The following is an 18,788-nucleotide window of genomic DNA, read 5'->3' as shown; positions in this document are numbered from 1 at the left end:
TCAATTTTTCTATAAACCTAAGTTACAATTGATAAGCCAATATTGATACATCATCATTAGCTAAAGTCCACAGCAGATTAGGGTTCCCTCTCATTGTATTTTTTGTGGATTTTGGAAAATTTATAATGATGTATATCCACTATTTCAATTATCACATGGATAATTTCACTGACCTAAAATGCCCCTATTCCCATCTTTTCATCGTCCCCTCCTTACAAAATCTCTGGCAACAACTTTTTATTGTCTCCAAAATTTTGCTTTTTCCAGAATGTCATATAGTTGAAATCATGCAGTAGGTAGCCCTTTTTAGACTATGTTCTTTCACTTCATAATATGCATGTAAGGTTCTTCCATGCCTGTTCATGGCTTGAATGTGAGCTCATTTGTTTCCTTTTTTTGCTGCGTAATATTCCATTATCTGGATGTACCATGGCTTGTTTATCCATTCACCTACCAAAGGGCATCTTGATTGGTTTTGAATTTTTCCAATGGTGAATAAAGTTGCTATAAACACTCACGTGCAGGTTTTTCTGTTCCAGGTTAAATAACAAGGAACATGATTGCTAGATCATCTGGTAAGACTATGTTTAGTTTCTGTGGGGAGAGGGCTGATGCCCCTTCCCCCACTTGCTGATGTGGCAGGAATGGAGAACAAAGAACATCCTGTTGATTTCTTAGGATCAGCCCAGTAAGCGGACGCGGGCAAGTTTCAAAAGAAACTGCTAAACTGTCTTTCAACCCGGCGTGGTTTCTGGTGGCTTTAATGTGCATGCTAGTTAGCACAATAGGTACATAGCAAGGTTGCAGCCCCAGGCCCTGCCAGCAGCCCCTGGTGGACACCAAAGCAAGATTTGTCACCATCTGGAGGGACACAAGCTTGTTCTTAAGAGCCTGAAGTTAATCAAGCTGTAGGGGTTCACTTCTCACCTTTGCTACTTATTCTCTCTGTGACCTCGGACAGGTTCTTTAGCCTTACCATGCTTCTGTTTCCTCAGCTGACATTAAGCTGGGTAATAGGGCCCAGACACTAGGATTCTAAGAATTATCAGAGATCCCACGCACATCTTAGCACACCAATTGTGTTTTGAGCAAGTGCTGAATACATTCTCACTATTTTTATAGCTTATTAGAAAAACCAGCATTTTCTCCTCCAAATAGCCAGTGTGTTCTTTAGTGATGAATTTGTGTAATGATGCACACAGAAGTGCCAAAGACAGAAAATTTGATACCTTATATAAACTGGTGGGGCAACACGTGCAGCAGCTAAAATAAGAGGCAACCAAAACTAGAAAAAAAAATGTCCTTAAGTATGGAAGTCCATGGAAGAAATTCCGTTCCTCTACTCTTCCCCTGGTTCCGATTAGTGTCTTGCTGGCTCAGCATTCTCTGGGGTAAGTCCTGGGTGATGAAATGCCCTCTCTCTGGTGGCTTGCCAAAGCCTGCTCAGCAGACACCAGACTAACCTGCCACTTGCTGGTGGTGATAAGCCTCCTCACCCTGACGGCCTGACTAATGCTCCTGGTTTTTCCTTTCTCAGACAACTCCACAGACAGGTAGGTGGAGGGGGGCATGGGAGGGCCATTAAGCAATTGTGTGCTAATTTCTTTTTCCTTTGGGCAATTCTTATATGATGACTTAATGATAGGTGCTCACAATGAAAAACAAATGCACTCTAACTGTTGCTCTTTGCATTGGTTTTATTTTGGAAATTAACAAACAAATGGAAAAAAGACATTCTCTCCTGTGCATTCCTGATGAATAATCTATGGCTCCCCACCAGGCCCACAACTAGTGCAAATGGAAACATGTGAGCACATCTACCAGCTGATTTGCCTTCACGGTATCAGATAACTAGTTTTCCTGTTTTAACTAAATGGGCAGGGTTTAGGTGTCATGAGGTCAGAGTGCATGGAATTTTTTTTTTTAACTAAGGATATAAACAATGAAACCGGATAACTTATTCAGGTCTCGACTCAAAAGCAGGCACTCATTAATATGAGTCAGTTGCATTAATAAAACATGATACTAAGGGCACTTTGGGATCAAAATATTTTCAATTAACTGTAAAACCGAAATACGACAGCCGAGCTCAGAATCTTGCTTAGGAATTACAAACAGGGTAGGTGTGGAAAGTTGAGCCGTAGGACACGTGGGTCTGCCGGAGTCCTCCAAAGGAATGGGTACAGCCAGATTTTAGGACTGTTGCACCTATTAGTCCTGCAGGAAGGAGAACAGGAAGAGGGTAAAGTATCAGAATGAGCAGCGTCTTCCTGGTTTTCTCTCCCACCCCACCCAAAGGCCTCACATTTCCTGGCCCAGCTTGATAAGAGTTGCGTGGAGAGGAAAGGAAAGAAGGAAAGAAAGCAGCAGTCGCCGGAGAGGTCTCTCCCGCTGTAAATTTGCTTTGGGTGCACGAGGGCCCCAGAGAATCCCTTCTTCTTTTCTAGACCCATCTGCCCTCTGAGGTCCAGTCTGGTAAGTGGAGAATGATTAATAGCACAGTATCCAGAATCTAGAGTTCAGGGTCTGGCCCTCACTAGCTCCAATAACACTGAGCAGTTGTTCTTCTCTAAGCCTCAGTTTCCTTGGTTGTGAAATAGAAATAGTAATCATAACATACCTCGTCCAGTTGCCATAGGATCACAGAATGTGACAGTGCTGGGTGCCACCTCTGATGCATAGGGAGTGCAGTCCAGCCGTTATTGAGGCACTGCTGTCATCGCACATGTTTTGAGTTGACTACCGCAGGTACGGATATTTTTCTGTCTGGAACAGGAAATTGAAAAGGAGTTAGTAATACCAGGATTCAGACATGGACATGGAGGCTAGTATTTCAGCGTCCCTAGATGCCCCAGCTGTGCAGGCTCAGCCATTTAATTCAGTTCAAGAAATGTATTTTGAGGACTTTCTCTTTAGAAGGCACAGTGAGGGGTTCTGGGGAGTGTGCCTGGATACAGGTGAGCACCACGTTGTTCTTGCCTGACAGGCACCTTAGCCTGCACAGGGAAACTCCACAAACACAGCTGCCCAGGTAAGGGGATGTCCTGTGAAGTTGGAGATAGCCCTTCACATTAGAAGTTTGGCCTCTGAATCTGAATTAACACATACATTATCCTGACTCTGATCTTCCCCAAAATATACTGATAGAATCCAGAGAGACATACCACCTTTTTGAATAAGCCCACCCACCATCTCAGAGAGATCTAGGCTTCATCACACCTAGGCTACAAGCATTCTCCACAGGACACATCAGCAAGCCACAAGCTCACCTTTTCCCTGACCCTTCCCCTCAAAAAAGGGCGCCGAAAAACCTGGCCATAAAAAACCGCTTAGCCTGTAAGAGACACCTTCTTTGTTCTGCTGTCCAGAACAGAGGGGTTCCTCAGGTTTAGCAATAAGCCTGCTTAGACTGCTGAGGTCACAACTCCTCTTTTCCTTTCATGTACAGTATATGTGTATTTTATGTTAATAAAGTAATTTCAGTTTAAAATCCTTTTTAAATATTATCTGCAAACTTCTTTAAAATATATCTAAGCAAAACAGTCTTGTCCTCTGTATACCTTAAGAAAAACATGGTTCCAAATGGTTTAAGCTCTGCAAGGGACTGTACACTGCCCCCCTTTGTATCCAAATGATTTGTGTACCACTGTGTACACATGACTGAGTCATGGCTACTCAATACTGGGCACATAATAACCACTTCAACTTTAATTTTTTTCTGGGCTTAAAAGGGTGCTTAAGTCAGAAACTAGATAATGGTGTAGGAGCCTACACTAGCTCCCCCAACCAAGCTTCAGAATGTATTCTTATTGCAAAAGAGAATCTATATCTAAGATATGACTCAAAACCAATGGCCTTTGTTAGGTCAAACAAAAAACACGCATCAGGGGGTCAATTAAGATAAACAGTCTATCAAACTGTGAAGTTGATCTGGTTCATTAAGGATTATTTGGAAGATGGACATGGGGACATGGACCCAAACTGCATTCCTGCTGTCTAGTGAGTCAGGATTCCCTCAGGTAGACTGTGATGGGCTCCGAGGAGGACTTTTTGAGAAAATTTTCTTTCCTTCTTGAGGCTAAATGTCCCTTGGTATCCGTCAGTCATGGCGACATGGATGGATGAATGGGTGTGGGGGGAGGCTGTGGCTTGTATCTGCAGGTACAGTCAGAGCCTTTCAATTATCTTTCTGTACCAATAGGCAGATGGGCAAGGGGAACACAACCTTGACCTTGAATGTCCTTTCACTGTTTACAGAATGACCCTTCCCCTGGGAAGGAAAGCTAGAAAGTTGCTTAATTTTTGTGACTTTTATGGCTTTGATGGAAGGATGCAAGGAGGGAGGGAAGAAGGGAGGAAGGAAAAAAGAAGGGAGGGAGCAAGGAAAGTTTTAAGAGCTACTATTAAAGTATTAAATCCTCAAAAAGTGTCTTCTATGGTATCTCTAAGACATGTATGCCTAATATGGAGAGGAGCTCTGTGCACACCGGGTGAGCCTCTAGTTTACAGAGTGGCCTCCACTGCACCCAGCTAGTGTCTCTGGCCTGCCCCCATCCCATATGCAGGGGAGGCAGGAATGCAGATATTTGGTATATTCTTGAATTTCTAATGTTCTCTTCTTTGAAGTTCTAAAGCTAGTTCAAAAGATTTTACTGAAATGACTCCACCTTTACCCAATCTCTACTAGATTTTGGGGGAAGGAATGCCTCTTGGCCCCCAGTAGCTTTCCAAATACAGCCATCTGTTTTGTTTTCAAAGCACCAGCTCCAGTCTAAGCCCTGATGGCCTTAGCACGGAACCCTGTCCTCCAACCCTACCCGACTCCTTTCAGCTCCTCTGCTACAAGTTTTGCTTGCTTTGTGGATGACTCTTTATTCCTCTAATTCCTTCTTCCCCAGGCCGGCTTCCACCATCCCTTACACATCAGTTTTAACCTGGCTTCCTACGGGAACTCTCCACAGACCCCCCTCAACCATGTTTCCCTGGTTCCCTGAAAGATGACCCCTAATGCTTCGGGTGCAACTGCTTTTGGATTGCCTGGTTCCTGCACTGTGACTTCAGGGGCCATTTCTGTCATCCCACCACCTAGCACATTACCCATGACCGGTGCTCAGTAATCATCTTCAATGAGAGCAAAAGAAAGAGAAACAAGGGGAGAGACTGAGGAAGGGAGGAATGTCAGAGGAAGGGCAAGAAAACCTACCGCCACAGAGGTATTCCTCATTTGTCATTCTTCCTAACTTGCCACTTCCCCCCTCTTTCCTTTCTCCTCTATCTTCTCCTCTTCACAGATACACCAAAATTAAAACAAAATTAAACTCATCCCTGGATCAGTGTGCACCCCAATTTTATCTGTCTTTAAAAAAATTTTTTTTTTTGTCATTCTGGGCCCTGTCGCCACAATTCAAATATATTTCTTTTTTTTAAATTAAAGTATTATTGATATACAATCTTATGTTGGTTTCAAATGTACAGCACAGCGGTTCAGCAGTCCCCATGTTATTAAATCTCCAGCCCCTCTAATGTGGTTACTATCTATCAATGTAGAAAGATGTTACGTCAAATACGTTTCAAAGCCAATTTACTCAACAACCTTGAAGGAACGTGTCTATCTCACACACATTTCAAAATACGTTTCATTAAAATACAATTTTTTTCACTTTAGTTTTGAAAATCTTACAAAATTTTTCTTAAGTCATGAAATAATTCCATCTTGACAGTGACTTTGCAAAACTAATGAAAGAAGGACACTCGAAACACTACTGTTTGGGTGTGCAGGTGGAGATGAGGCATATCTGGGCAAAAAATTTAGAGAAAATGTGGTCCTTGGATAGTTAGACATTTTATTTATAATTTTATTTCATTCATAACTAATGTTGAGGTATCAACATTTCATAAAATGAGGTCAGTCCTATTTGATAAAAAGAAGGCTTGACCCCAGGGGATGTAGAAATTGGAACAAAGATCTGTTAAGCCCCTTTAGGGCACTTCCTGTAGGATTAAAAAATCCCAAGCTATATAGTGCTGTAGAGGAGCATTATACTGCACATAAACCAGATGAAAATCTTTCAAAGAAATTTTCCACTGCTTTCAATAAATTTCCATTTTTTTGTGTAGAGAAATCAAGAAGATTACAGAATAAGAGAGAACATAATTTCAAAGTATTACAGAGAATAATACAAGTTCATCTGCATTATTGTTATCTTTCACTTCGTCAACCTTAGTTCCAGGACAGCAGAGCTCCAGAGCAGGACAAGAAATCAAGTGTAGATTCATTCATGCTGAGAGATTTCAAAAGTTAGAATTACTAAGGCTGGGCTGGAAAATAAGAGAGATTTACTTAGCCATTAAAGATATGTACTGGGCAGTAAAACTGATAGATCCTTATTACATTGTCCCATAAGAGACAGAGCCACTCAGAGTAGTTAATGCTAAGGAAATTTAAGGCAAGTTATAGGAAATACTTCTTCACCTGGTAGAATTCATTCTGAGGAATTTGCTGCCACAGGCAGTCATAAAATCAATCACTGAGTTGGATTTTTTCAAAGGGGCAGGATAATATATGACCCACTGTTCTGGCTAGTTGGGGAGGGTAGAAGCAATCAATTTGCCTGCCTCTAGGAGATCACAGTTGATTACAAGTGGGGTCAGCAAAAAGATGTCCCTCACACTTGATCAAGATAATTAAGAAGTGTTTGCCCATGTTCACAAGTCCTAGGAAGAAAGTGGAAATAGGGTGTAAAGCTGAAATGATCTGATCCAATATGACAAATGTTTTTTGACAGGGACAAAAAATTCGACAATGCAAAAATCAATTCCAGGAACCAATTATAGATGTTCCGAAAATATTTTTTCATAGAGGCACTTTTTTATGGTAAGATACGTATTACACAATGTTTTTGTTTTTAATCTGATTCCTGACAAGCATTCTTGGAGTACATCTGCCAAACCTAAAAACAGTTAAGACACGTGACTGTCTTTTGCCCAATGAAGAGTCCAGTTAGAAGGGTTGTGAATGCATGGGAAATGTTACAGGGCAATGTTAATTTTGAGGTTATCATGGTAAATGTCAATAACAAATTCCTTGGACAAAGTCATCGTAGTTTAAATTCATCTTATTTTCTGTAAGTTACCCCACCTCTTTAACTTATTTTTCTTGACAATGCCGTGTAGTCTGTAGGACTTCACTTAATGCTACTACAGATACATCTAAAGCAATACAGATACTACAAAAGCAATATTGCACCTTTGACATTCTAATTTGTGAGCTTCAAAAGAGACACTGAAAAGGCATTTTAGATACAGTCGGAGCTCAGATTTTCATTGGGAGACAAAAGAAAGTCACACAATCTATGAAAACGAGAAGTTTTGGCTTTAAAAAATTATAAAACAAAATCCTGAATAAGTAATAATAAAATCTAGTATTTGGATTTCAATTAGGTGTAGCAGTGCTGATAAGGCATCCTTGTCCCGTCCTTCAAACCAGGAAGTGTTACCAACTTTCGGGGACTTTGACCTGTCTAGCTCCATTACCCATTGTCAATGGAAAAGCAAAAGTAAACCTAAAAGGTGTCTGGAAGTGCTTCTGTGGGAAATTGCCATAATTCACAATAGCAGTTGTAATTTGATCTTAAGAACATCTTTATTTTCATAAGCACATTCTACTAAAACACTGTCCTGATCAAAAAATTAGAAAGTCGAGAGCACATATCTCAATGTTAAGGTCAGAGGAATTTTCTGTGTTCGCCATGCACTGTTAGGAGCCTTACCAGGCATTCCTGGGTCAGCTCACCTCACTGCGGCCTCACCTCGTGGAGGGCACAGTCCTTGGAGCCAGACACGTGGGGTCCAGCCCTGGCTCTGTCTCTCATAAGCTGGGTCATCTTGGGCAAATCATTTCACTCCCCTTGCCTCAACATCCTCATCTGCAAAACAGGTCGAACAGTATTTACTAATACACCTTAGGACTGTTGTAAATGTGAATTAATATAAAGTAACCAAAACTGTGCCTGGCACATAATACGTGCTCAGACGTTATTTTCCTTCAATCCCCGGAAAGCATGGCGTTTGAGGGAAATCGTCTTTCCCCTGAGAGAAAGAGGGACAGGGGAGGTCATCTCCTCTTTTCATGGATTTAGGGGTAGAAGTGGGAGGAGTTCATACTGTTACACTCTCGCCCCATTCTGACCCCTACCTTTCGGATGCCCCCAGGCCCACAGGGTTTCTCCTTAAATGCTGCACTGCACAACCCAGTAGGTTTACTGCCTCCTCACAGTTCTTGCGTCTGCTCGTCCCTCAGCCTGGAATAACGGCCTTGCCCTCCCACCCGTGCCCCCCACCACCAGCCCATCAGACCCCAACTTGGCTCACTCACTCATCCATCAGCCCTCTGCTTAGATGCCATCACTTCTGAGAACTCCCCGAATCTGAGTTGGACGCTCATCAGGCACTTACTCCCCGCCCCGCAAGTTCCACTGCCATCTTTCATGATCTGTTTACTTTCTGTATGCATCAGTTAGCCCCACTTGGCAGGAAAGTGGTCTCGCTCATTCTCCACTGATCCCCACCGCTGAGCTCCATTTCTGACACACTCTTCAAAGACCTGAATGGATAAAAGAAACAACCGAAACAAGGAGGAAAGTCTGGCCCTACACAGGACCGTGCTTTCCATTTGCATGTGCCTTTACTGCACAGAACCAGCTGTTGATGAGCGTCTGCTCAAATGGAATGGATGTTTTGATCATTGTATTACAGAAGAGCCAGTATTGGAACTCGCAGAAATTGTGTGGAACTAATTGGTTTATGCCTTGTAACACCAGTACTGGGAAAATCTATAATGCAGTCTGAACTGGGAACATTTCGAAACAAAGTAAAATGTTGAGAAATTCTTTGTGCCTTATTTGGTCTAAAAAGAAAGACTCAAATGGGGGTTTCAGATTTTTATATGAGGCTAAACTTAATTGTTCAATCATATTGCAGAGGGCACACTTATTTTCTATAATAGGCAAAACAGAATTAATCTTGTAATCTTCTGAGTACATAAGCATATATTTGGCTTTGTGATGGGTGATCAGAATGGGAGAAACAATAGATGAAGCAATTAGAAGGCAAGCATAGTGAGATAAAGGACTGATTCAGGGGGTGCACCCTCCCATTTCACCCATACCTGAAAGATGCAATTAATAGAGGCAGAAGCAACCCAGATGGATGATTTAGCTCTTTATTCCTCTTGTGAATGCAGGTTGAATCTACTTTTAGAAACATATAACAACTATAAAAATAACTAGCATATTATTTATGTGTGCGTCCATTAACTCCACTTGTCAGGGACGTGGTTTCGCCCATTCTCCACTGCTCCCCATCATTGAGCTTCATTTCTGACACACTCTTCAAAGTAATAACCAGCATATAACCAGCATAAAAGCAGGAGCTATATACAGAACCTCTGCTATGTGCTGTTCCTGCATTATGCCAATTAATCGCAAGAATCCTTTGAGGTATGGAATGATTATAACAATACAGATGAGTAATTTGAGGCTAAGTGATCAAGAAATATGCCCAAGGTCACACAGCTAGCAATCAGCAGAGCCAGTTTTCAAGCTATTGGTCATTTCATTGGAGAGTTTTTCCTCTTAGCTTCTAGCGTACACCACCACCCTCATCCCAACTCAGATATTGAGAGGTAGTGAGGAAAGCCTGTGCTCTGGAATCCAAAGACTCACATTAATCATCAGTTTGAGTAGATCACTTCATCTCTGTTTCATCATTTATTATATGAGAACAATATTACTTCCTCTGCCTGCCTTCGAAAGCTCCCATAATGGTCAGGTGAGATGGTTTATATGCAAGAACTTAGGAAACAGGAATGTGCTGTACAAATATCAGTTGTTAGTGTTTGTTTACATACATAGTCTATTGGTGGATTTGTATGAATTTAGTTGGAATTTAGGGAGTATTTTATACACCACAGTTGAAAATGAGTTCTACCCAAACCAGATGTGATAAATGAATGAAGATGGTGGGCTTTGCCCATACAGACAAAGCGGATGTGATTCAGAGGAGAAAGTGGCTGTCCTATAACCATGTACTCCAGGCTTAAGGAAACAGTAATTGGCACCTACAGAAAAGTAAGACATCAAAGACCAGGTTCCTCTCCTGAACACAGCTGTGCCTAGGCTCCAGCACCACTTACAGATTAAGCAAAGGTAAATCCATTTGAATAATAGGGATTTCCTAGGGATTAAAAATGGTCTTATCTAAAGAAAAGACCAACATCTCCATATTTATCTATTTGGAGAAGACAGACAACTTACAAGGTTTTAAATTTTTGTTTTATAGCCACACATCTTCCCTCCAATATATTTTTTATAAAATATGGAAACGTAAAAGATGTTACCTACCTCTAGTAAATTTGCAAAGCTCTGGAAAAAATACAGTGTTATAGAGAAGAAGGTAACTTAAGATCGAATTTCATCTCTCAGATTTTTCCACCTGTCCTTAGCATCATAACTCTACTCGATTTCCACATAAAATAACACCCTTGACTATAATAATTTACTCTTTTCTGCATTTGTTGAGTACTGAAACATACAGTCAAGTACTAGAATAGGAATCTGTAATTTTTCTCCATTTAGCATCCATTCTGCCTTTATGTAATAGCAGCTCAATTTTACACCACTCCTATTCTCTATTCTCAGTCCTTAAGATTTAAGTGGAGCTGAATTCAGCTGTTGTTTCCAGTGGTTGGAAGGTAACCTAAGCCTGACCAATCAAAACGATGATGACCTTTTTCAAGGCCAGGCATGTGACCCAATCAAGACCTCTGGGTATCAAGATCCTGGAATGTTTGATGTAGCAACTGAGAAAGAAACTACACTGGTTAGGATACAGTCTTTGAGGTGCCAGTAGCCATCTTTGCTGCTCCTTGAAGAGAATTTACTTGAGGATGAAGTCAACAAAAAAAGTAAGCAGAGCTAAAAGATAAAAAGTAATTTCCTAGGGGTGTTACATGCACACTTATCTCTCCCCCTGCTCTTCCCCATTACGTGAGCTAATTCATTCTCTTTTTGATTAAACCAATTTCTAGTGAGGTTCTGTTAGTTGCAACTGAAAGTAACCCACTCATCCAAGGAGATTTAGCAGATGTGCGAAGTCTCTACGGATTACATACAATGTCTGTCAGGACTCTGATAGACTTTCAGCAATAGAATGCAGAGATAGAAAGGGAAGATTAGATGTTTCAGCAATAGAAAGAAGTAGGATAGAAAGGGAAGTTGTAGAACTGGATTTACTCTGTTTGTTTCACTTTCCCTCTCTGTTCTTGATCTTTCCAGATGCTGAGTAATAGTAAGAACAAATATTCGTAAATATACAAGCATTCCTCCAATCACGTTTTTAGTAAAAAATTACTATCCTTATTGTACCAACTAAGGAAACCAAAATGAAAGAATTGTTTTCAGTGTTTCAACAGACATAAAAGCACTGGAGATATTAAGTTGAGCCTCAGTGTAACACCTTGTAGATGTTAACATATGTTGTATTTTTATCAACGTAAAAATCTAGAAAAAGCACCTTGATGAAGAGTCAAATTATGCTCCTCAGCCTGCCCTTGAAAGGTTATTGAAACTTGGAGAATCACCTAATGATTCTTTCACACAAAGAGATGCCAGTGAAAATGAAGGAAACAAAGTAGCTTGTTCTCTAGCAGGTCTTGAAAATCAGAACTTTGGATTTTAGTGCCAGTGTCACCAGTAACTGGCTGCATGAGCTTGGGTATATCATGTGTTCCTCTGCACATCTACAAAAGTAAGTTAATGACACTCAACCTTAAGTTTATCTCAGGTACATTTTGTGTGGGGCAAATGAGAAAAGATATTTGAAATGAGTTGTGAAGTTTAAGGTTTTAGGTACATGCAATAGGTTCCTGCATCTAGTGTCAAAAAAAAAAAGGAATTCCCATTTGCCTGAGTAACATAGAGAAAACTTCCTTCATCATGATATTACAGGATATGGTCTGGAAATCCCCTCAGCCACAACCAGAAAACAAATCTGGCCTGGGGTGGGATAGAATAAAATAAGTTAAAAATGCACCAAGGTTATCATTCTTCATTCATTCTTAATGATTTATGCCACATGTTCTACAGCTCAGCAATTATTTTATGCCATCCACTCCCATATAGAAAAGAGTTATCCACTGGAAAAATAACAGTAGATATAATACAAGTATAAAAAGAGCTGGGTTGTACCTCTAACTACTACTAGCTTATTTGGTGACATAGGACACAGCTACCAATAGCCCTATTTTCTTGAATGGATTGAATTATGCAGTGTGGTGGACATCACTTGTGCTTGCCAACATCTGCTTTTCCTCTCCTCTTAGATGCATAGAAGACTATATTTCTCAGATTCTTTGTAGTTACACTTGGCCAGGTGACTAGTTCTGCCCAAAAAGATATGAACAGAAGAGCTACGTGTCACTTCTGGGCATGAGACCCTCTAGTACTCACTTCCCCTGGGATGGCCACAGAAGAACCACTAATTTGAGAACATCTGGTTATAGATGGTAAAGCCTGAATCATCTCGGCCCTTGAGTGGGTATACGAACAGACTCCCCGCACTGAGTTGCAATCAGTATGTAGCGTGGACAAGAAAGAAGTCTTTGTTTTGTTAAACAGCGAATATTTTAGTGCTAATTCGTTATAGCAGCATAGCCTGGCTTATCCTAATACAAAAATTTTTTTCTTCCAGCTCCCACTTGCTACAATTGCTATGCATAGAATGGATGTAGAGAAGAAAGAAATGATGAATTCCACAGATATGCTAGGATATTTTTCTTTATAAATTGTAGAGAAATATAGGAATAAGGAGAGGCCTATGGAGTTTCTCTGCCCTCAGGAGGGGGCATTCTACAAGATTTCCTTGAATATGCCTTTCCATTTCTCCCACCAGGACTTTTTAAAGAAAAACAATTAAAATGTGTTTTATTTTGCTGAGTAGCAGAAAAAATGGATGTCAAATGTGAATGATGTCTTAATGTGAAAGTATAGAGAATAGAAATGTAGATTTACTATAATTAGACATTGTATTTAATTTATTAGTCATATTTATTTGCAGATGTGGCTCAAGGGACTTGAATAATAAGTACATTTAATAAATCTACTAAGTAGTATCCTATTCCTGAATATGCTCACTATATCTTTACTCTCAAAATTCAGGAATATGTTCAAACTAGGTAATGCGTAATAAATTTTATGTTTTCATGTTTTTGCTTTTGTTTTTTCAGTCAGAAGACCATTCAAGGAAAATACCAAAAGTCTGAGGATGAGAATAATGATGTGTTTGTAGCCAAAGAGAAAGATATTTTCTCCACTTTATGAGAAAGATATTTTGTCTGCTTTATCCAAAGTCTTATATATGTTTTATTGACACATAAGCTCTAGATGTCTATCTAAAATATAACTGGATTCACTTGAAAAGAGTCATTTTCTTAGCAAATTCCAAAATCTGCAAATTAACATGACTAATAAATTAAACACAATATCTAATTATAGCAAATCTACATTTCTATTCCCTACACTTATACAATGGAAACACATAACATGAGTAAGGGAGGGGCCGGTGTAATTCCAGTCCCCCACTGGGTTTCTTCTCCTCTACGTCACTGTGAGTGAGAGACAGATAGGAGAAGAAACTGGCGAAGTGAGAAGGCTTAACAAGATAAAGTGAAAGAAGAAAAGAATACACGGGGAGGCTCATAAGATTTCAAGCATGGTCAAGTCAAGATGACGCACCAAACGATAAGCAAGAGAACCACTTCTTGATGTGACTTCTCATTAAATAGCCTTTAAAATTACTGGTCGCCCTATTTTTGCAATGGCCCAAGTAGCTCAAACCTCAGAATTGCAGCTAAGAGTTTTGCAGAACATACCATCAAGATCACTTTGAGTGACGCACAGAGGAGCCTCCAAATGCATTAGGAGAGACAAGTCAGAAGGCAGAGCCAAAACTGGACGAAGGCCACACGGAGCCAAGAGAACAGTAGTAGGAGTGTCAAGCATTTTCTTCAGAGTCCAGACCTGAAGACTATAAATGTGTCCGTGCTACCTTTATCCCACCTCACCAGGCCCTCCCGGGGTAGCAGAGAAATCCATGCCCTAACCTTACTTCTTGACTCTCCATTTTCAGGAAATCCCACCATACTGCACATGGGTAAAGAGAGAGAGGTCCGTGTGAGCAGGAAAGTGGTCTCACAATGTAAGAAACAGGAAAACTTATCAAAAGAAAAGTAGGTAACAATTTTGAAGTGCTTACTGCACACCAGGAAGTAAGCTGAACATTTTACATGCCTTGTCTTTTTAAAAATCCTATTTCATACTATTCACTTAATTTATAGGTGAAGAAAATGAGGTTCCAAAGGATTAAATGAGTTATTTAAGTACTCATAGTTAGTTGGTAAATGGGAGAGGTCGGATTCTGAGACAGATTATCTGATCAAAAGCCAGCTCCAGCCACTTGTCACATCAGAGAATATGGTTAAGCCACATTTCCCCCAATATGCTCCCACTAACTGTTGGATGCCGTGCATTACTCATACCTCTCAGCTGAGTGATTGGTCTCATTCTCACCTATGAATACCTTGAGTATGTCAGTCTGTAGAGATAACTTGTGTCCCTCCATTAACCCTTCATGTTTCTTGATAGGTTGTGTCTACCCAACCCCAAATCTGGGTATTTACTACTATAAACAGAGAGACTTGCAGAGATAGTTTCAATAAGTATCCCCTTATAAAAGCTTGGCAGATGTTCCAATGAACAAAACAGAATAGATACCAAGTGACTCATAGACACTAAGAAGTAACTAGTGGTTACCAAGGGGAAAGGGTGAGGGTGGTGTGTGAGAGGGATAAAGGGGTACAATAATTCATAATTACAATATAAGTTTGTCATGGGGATGGTAGTATAGTATGGAGAATATAGTCAATGCTTCTGTAACATCTTTCTATGTTGATAGAGAGTAACTGCACTAGAGGGGGTGAGGATTTAAATATGTGGGCAACTGCTGAACCATTGTGTTGTACATTTGAAACCAGTATAGGTAGTGTATCAATGATACTTCAATAAAAAGAATTTTTTAAGTAAAAAAATAGAGAACAAAATAAACAACCTTGCCTAACCAGATGCTTAAATGGACTGGCATGTATTTCATAGTTGAAGAGTGGTTCACTGGCACATAGTAACAGCAGTAAGTATTTGTTGAATGACTGAACTTTTAATAATTAAAGAGATTCTCTCTCAAAAGCACTTTTCCATGAAACTACTTTTAAAGAGGCTATAAAAACAGGGAAAGAAGCAAAAGGCTACAAATTTAACTTTTTATTTATTCATTTTATGTTTTCATTTTAATTCATACACTCAACAACTATTTATCAGTTTTGTAGTCAATCCCAGACGCTGGGCAACTTACTTCTTAGGAGTGTGCTAGTTGTCTATTGCTGTGTAACAAATTGACCCAAACCTTGGCAAATTGAAAAACAACAAATGCTTATGTTCTCACAGTTTCTGAGAGGCAGGAAACTGAGAAGGGCTTGGCAGGTGCTTTGGGATCAGGGTGTCTTGTGAGGTTCATTCAAACTCTTGGCTGGAGCTGAGGTTAACTTAGGACTGACTGGTGCTGAAGAATCAGGTTACAGATTCACTCTCCTACTTGTGGGCAGGCCCCAGGTCCTCACTGGCTCTTGGCCCACTCCAGTTCCTTGCTCTGAGGGCCCTTCTGTAAGGCTTCCCAGAGCCAGACCCAGGGACAGAGAGAGAGAGAAAGAGAGAGGAAGAATGCGCACAAACCAAAAACCACCTTGTCTCCAAAGTTGCTCTATGTCACTTCTGGGAATTAGGTTCCATCTTTCTAAGACAGGCACATCATAGAATTGATGGATATAATTTCAAACCCATGGAGGAGGGTTGATTAGAAAGGAAACTGTTCAAATCTTCATATACCTTTTTGTTTGACTGATTGCAATTAACATGCTACTGTGTATCTTAATTTTCTATTGATAAACTAATAATAGCCATGTGGTTGGTATGGGAAGTGAGATGGTTAGACAGGAGTCCAGGTGGGGAGCTTCCTCCTCTCCTTTCTCACCCTCTCCATTTGGAGACCCAGAAAGTGGCAATCCCTCATCAAGACACCTCGTGTCTTTAGGTGAAGGATGTCATTTTCCATTCATGTGTCAAGGTATTGCATTGACCTCAAGTTCTAGCTGGGCATCCTAATAGCTCAAAGAGAGTGGGGAAAATTCAAGATCACACAGAAAAGACTATCAGGGAACCTAGAAACTGCCACTTAAATGTATGTCCCAATGAATTTTCAACGTTCCAATTCATTTACCTGTTAATGGTCCGTGTTTTGCCCTGTTGAACAGTTCAACAGATTCAGATTTTCACCACTGTCCTTCCCGTCGAATAATGAATTCGGAAGCAGAATTTCCATCTGTTGGTTTAGAGAATGCAGCATCTCCTCTCCGCATTGAAATCAAGTTATCCTCACCTTTCAACGCCCAGAGTACCACTTCATCATCAGCAATGTGGAAAGCCACAAATCAATTAAACTTACCTTGCATTTATGAGTACTCATGAATTGCACTTACAATGGTTTTACAAGAATGATGGTAGCACAAGGCTCTCAAAAGTACACAAGTAGAGGAATGGCACATCTGGGGTCAGTGACACCTACTCCTTTGGTCCTGTCAGTGACTCAAGCCCAGCTCTTCATTTTGTTTCCGCGGGCCCACTGCCCCATTAACATTGCAATATTCCTTGTCACTTAAAACCTCATTCAGGTTTCTGAAGAGCCCTGGGTGGCTAAGACGGCCTCAGGTTGGAATGCAGCCCCTGTAATCCGCTCACAGGGGTAGAGAGGAAATGAGTCGAGAGAGGGTTACAAATACAGCCAATGCCCCTGCAAACTAAATTTTGCATTTCGTTTTCTGCTTTAAAATCTCCATTGGCTGCACATCTGAGAAGGCTTAAGAACATAATTTATTCCATATTAAGTTCCCAGTAATTTATGCCCACTAAATTGGCGACATAGGAAGAATTTTTTCATTGACTACCATGGAAGATTATTAAGGGCCATTTCATGCAAGTAGAGACAGCACGGGCGGCCGTACTCTATACAGTAGGACATGCAAAGCAACTCGAGTTTTAAATTTAAATAATCTGTATCTTTTTAACTGAAAAATTTATAATTTCAGATTTTGGGTAATTGCCCCTTCACACAAAAGTTCTTCTCTAGGTAGTCCAACTCCAGGGCACATTTTGGCTTTTATAGACCCTCTTCCTCATACCGGGTAAATCCAAGAAAGCCTTATTTCTATAGCTCATTCTACTTCCAGAAGTTTTTTATTTCAAATTTATGCCAAGGTAATAGCTCATTGCTCTGATATGCTTGCTTTCTTGACAGGTAAATATTAACTATTTGTTCTCAGCTTTACCTTTCTCAACAAGGGATGGTATTTAGTATCAACTCTTTCTTTGTTTTGTCCCTGAATGGAAAACAGGTTGGACTTACACGCACAAAGCCAAGCCAACACAAAGTAGGAAATACGTTCCATCATTTATATGAAAATTCCCAAGTGGCTAGATATTTAGTGGCTATTCTAATGATTAATTTTTTTTACTTTTCCTCCCATTTTTTTATTGCATTTACTACAATCATGGGCTGAAGACAATTATTTGTAATTATTCCATAAGGATGTAATCATTCTTCTTTCCCTATTATTTCTCAGAAATATTTGCATTGAGAATATTAAACTGATACATTTATTGTCATAATTATTTAGATTCAGCATGTGGTATGTGGGCATGAATGTTAATTCTTCAAGGTGGTGGGGGGTACTATATTAGCTCCCTGTCAGAGTCTCAAAAGTGAAGTCTGCACCTCCGCATAAAGCCACCAGTAGGTAGAAGGGCTGGCATTGACCTAAAGCTGATTTTTTATCGTGTGCATGTGTGTCATCCAATCCCATCTGAATCTCTCATTATGGGCTCTCTGGAATCATATTTTAATATTGTTAATAAATAAGATTGCTTCTGTCCTTGCCCTGGAGGTTCACAGCCCTCAAAGTGTTTGCCTTTCTTTGGGTCATATACTGGTGGTTGGGTGATGTTTGTCAGTAGTACTTCAGCTGTCTGGACACAGGCTGGCATCCCTGAGATGATTATCAAGGCTAAAATGACCTTCTCTTCTCAAAGCTATAAACTTCTTCGCTGAAAATGTGTACTGCTCCCTAGAGCTGTAAACCATAGTATAAACATAGTGCTCAAAAACATATTCTATTTTGATGAATTCCTTTGCAACGAATTCTAAAAGGAGAATTCACAAGAGCCATAAGGTGGTGGGGAGAAAATTTTTTAAGGGAGAATGTATTTAGAAAATAAGAATGAGAAGACATCTTGCCACTAAGTCAGTGGGAATTTGAAATTGCTCCAAGCCAAGGAGCCAGTAGACTAGCTGAAACATAAGGCAGAATTCAGAGGGAGCTGATCATGTTTTGATCTCATTTTATGCTTTTCTTCATGCTTGTTTCCAATATCTAATTGGTTTCTATGTTGGAAATGTTAACGCAGAGCAGCAGTGCAAAGGGAGGGCATCAAAATATCTTAGATTAATCCCTCGCCATGCATAGATCTTGTTCTCTCCCTGGGCAAGTGGCCATAAATTACTAACTTTTAGGAATCCAGATTATTGTTGTTCCTTAGGTCATCTACAAGTTACATGGAAGCCACAGGAAG

The 18,788-nt window shown here is 40.2% G+C and overlaps 1 long non-coding RNA gene across 2 annotated transcripts in view; it reads right to left on the bottom strand.

Annotated features, from left to right (window-relative positions):
* Positions 1-1,647: 1,647 nt before the first annotated feature.
* The window catches only part of LOC108400515 (uncharacterized), a 37,085-nt gene continuing 19,944 nt past the window's right edge, over positions 1,648-18,788 (bottom strand). The window contains exons 2-5 of one of the 2 annotated variants that reach the window (XR_005056602.2): positions 8,375-8,602; positions 7,809-7,925; positions 2,621-2,766; positions 1,648-2,217 (exon numbers count right to left, since the gene is read on the bottom strand). This is a non-coding gene — a long non-coding RNA (uncharacterized lncRNA). The remainder of the gene's footprint in view (positions 2,218-2,620; positions 2,767-7,808; positions 7,926-8,374; positions 8,603-18,788) is intronic. The other variant, XR_001853909.3, reaches the window with a different exon arrangement.

This window comes from Manis javanica, chromosome 18 (genome assembly GCF_040802235.1).
Source record: "Manis javanica isolate MJ-LG chromosome 18, MJ_LKY, whole genome shotgun sequence".
NCBI classification, from domain to species: Eukaryota; Metazoa; Chordata; class Mammalia; order Pholidota; family Manidae; genus Manis; species Manis javanica.
The sequence above is the reverse complement of the archived record's forward strand: the minus strand, read 5'-3'. Positions and strand labels throughout refer to the sequence as shown.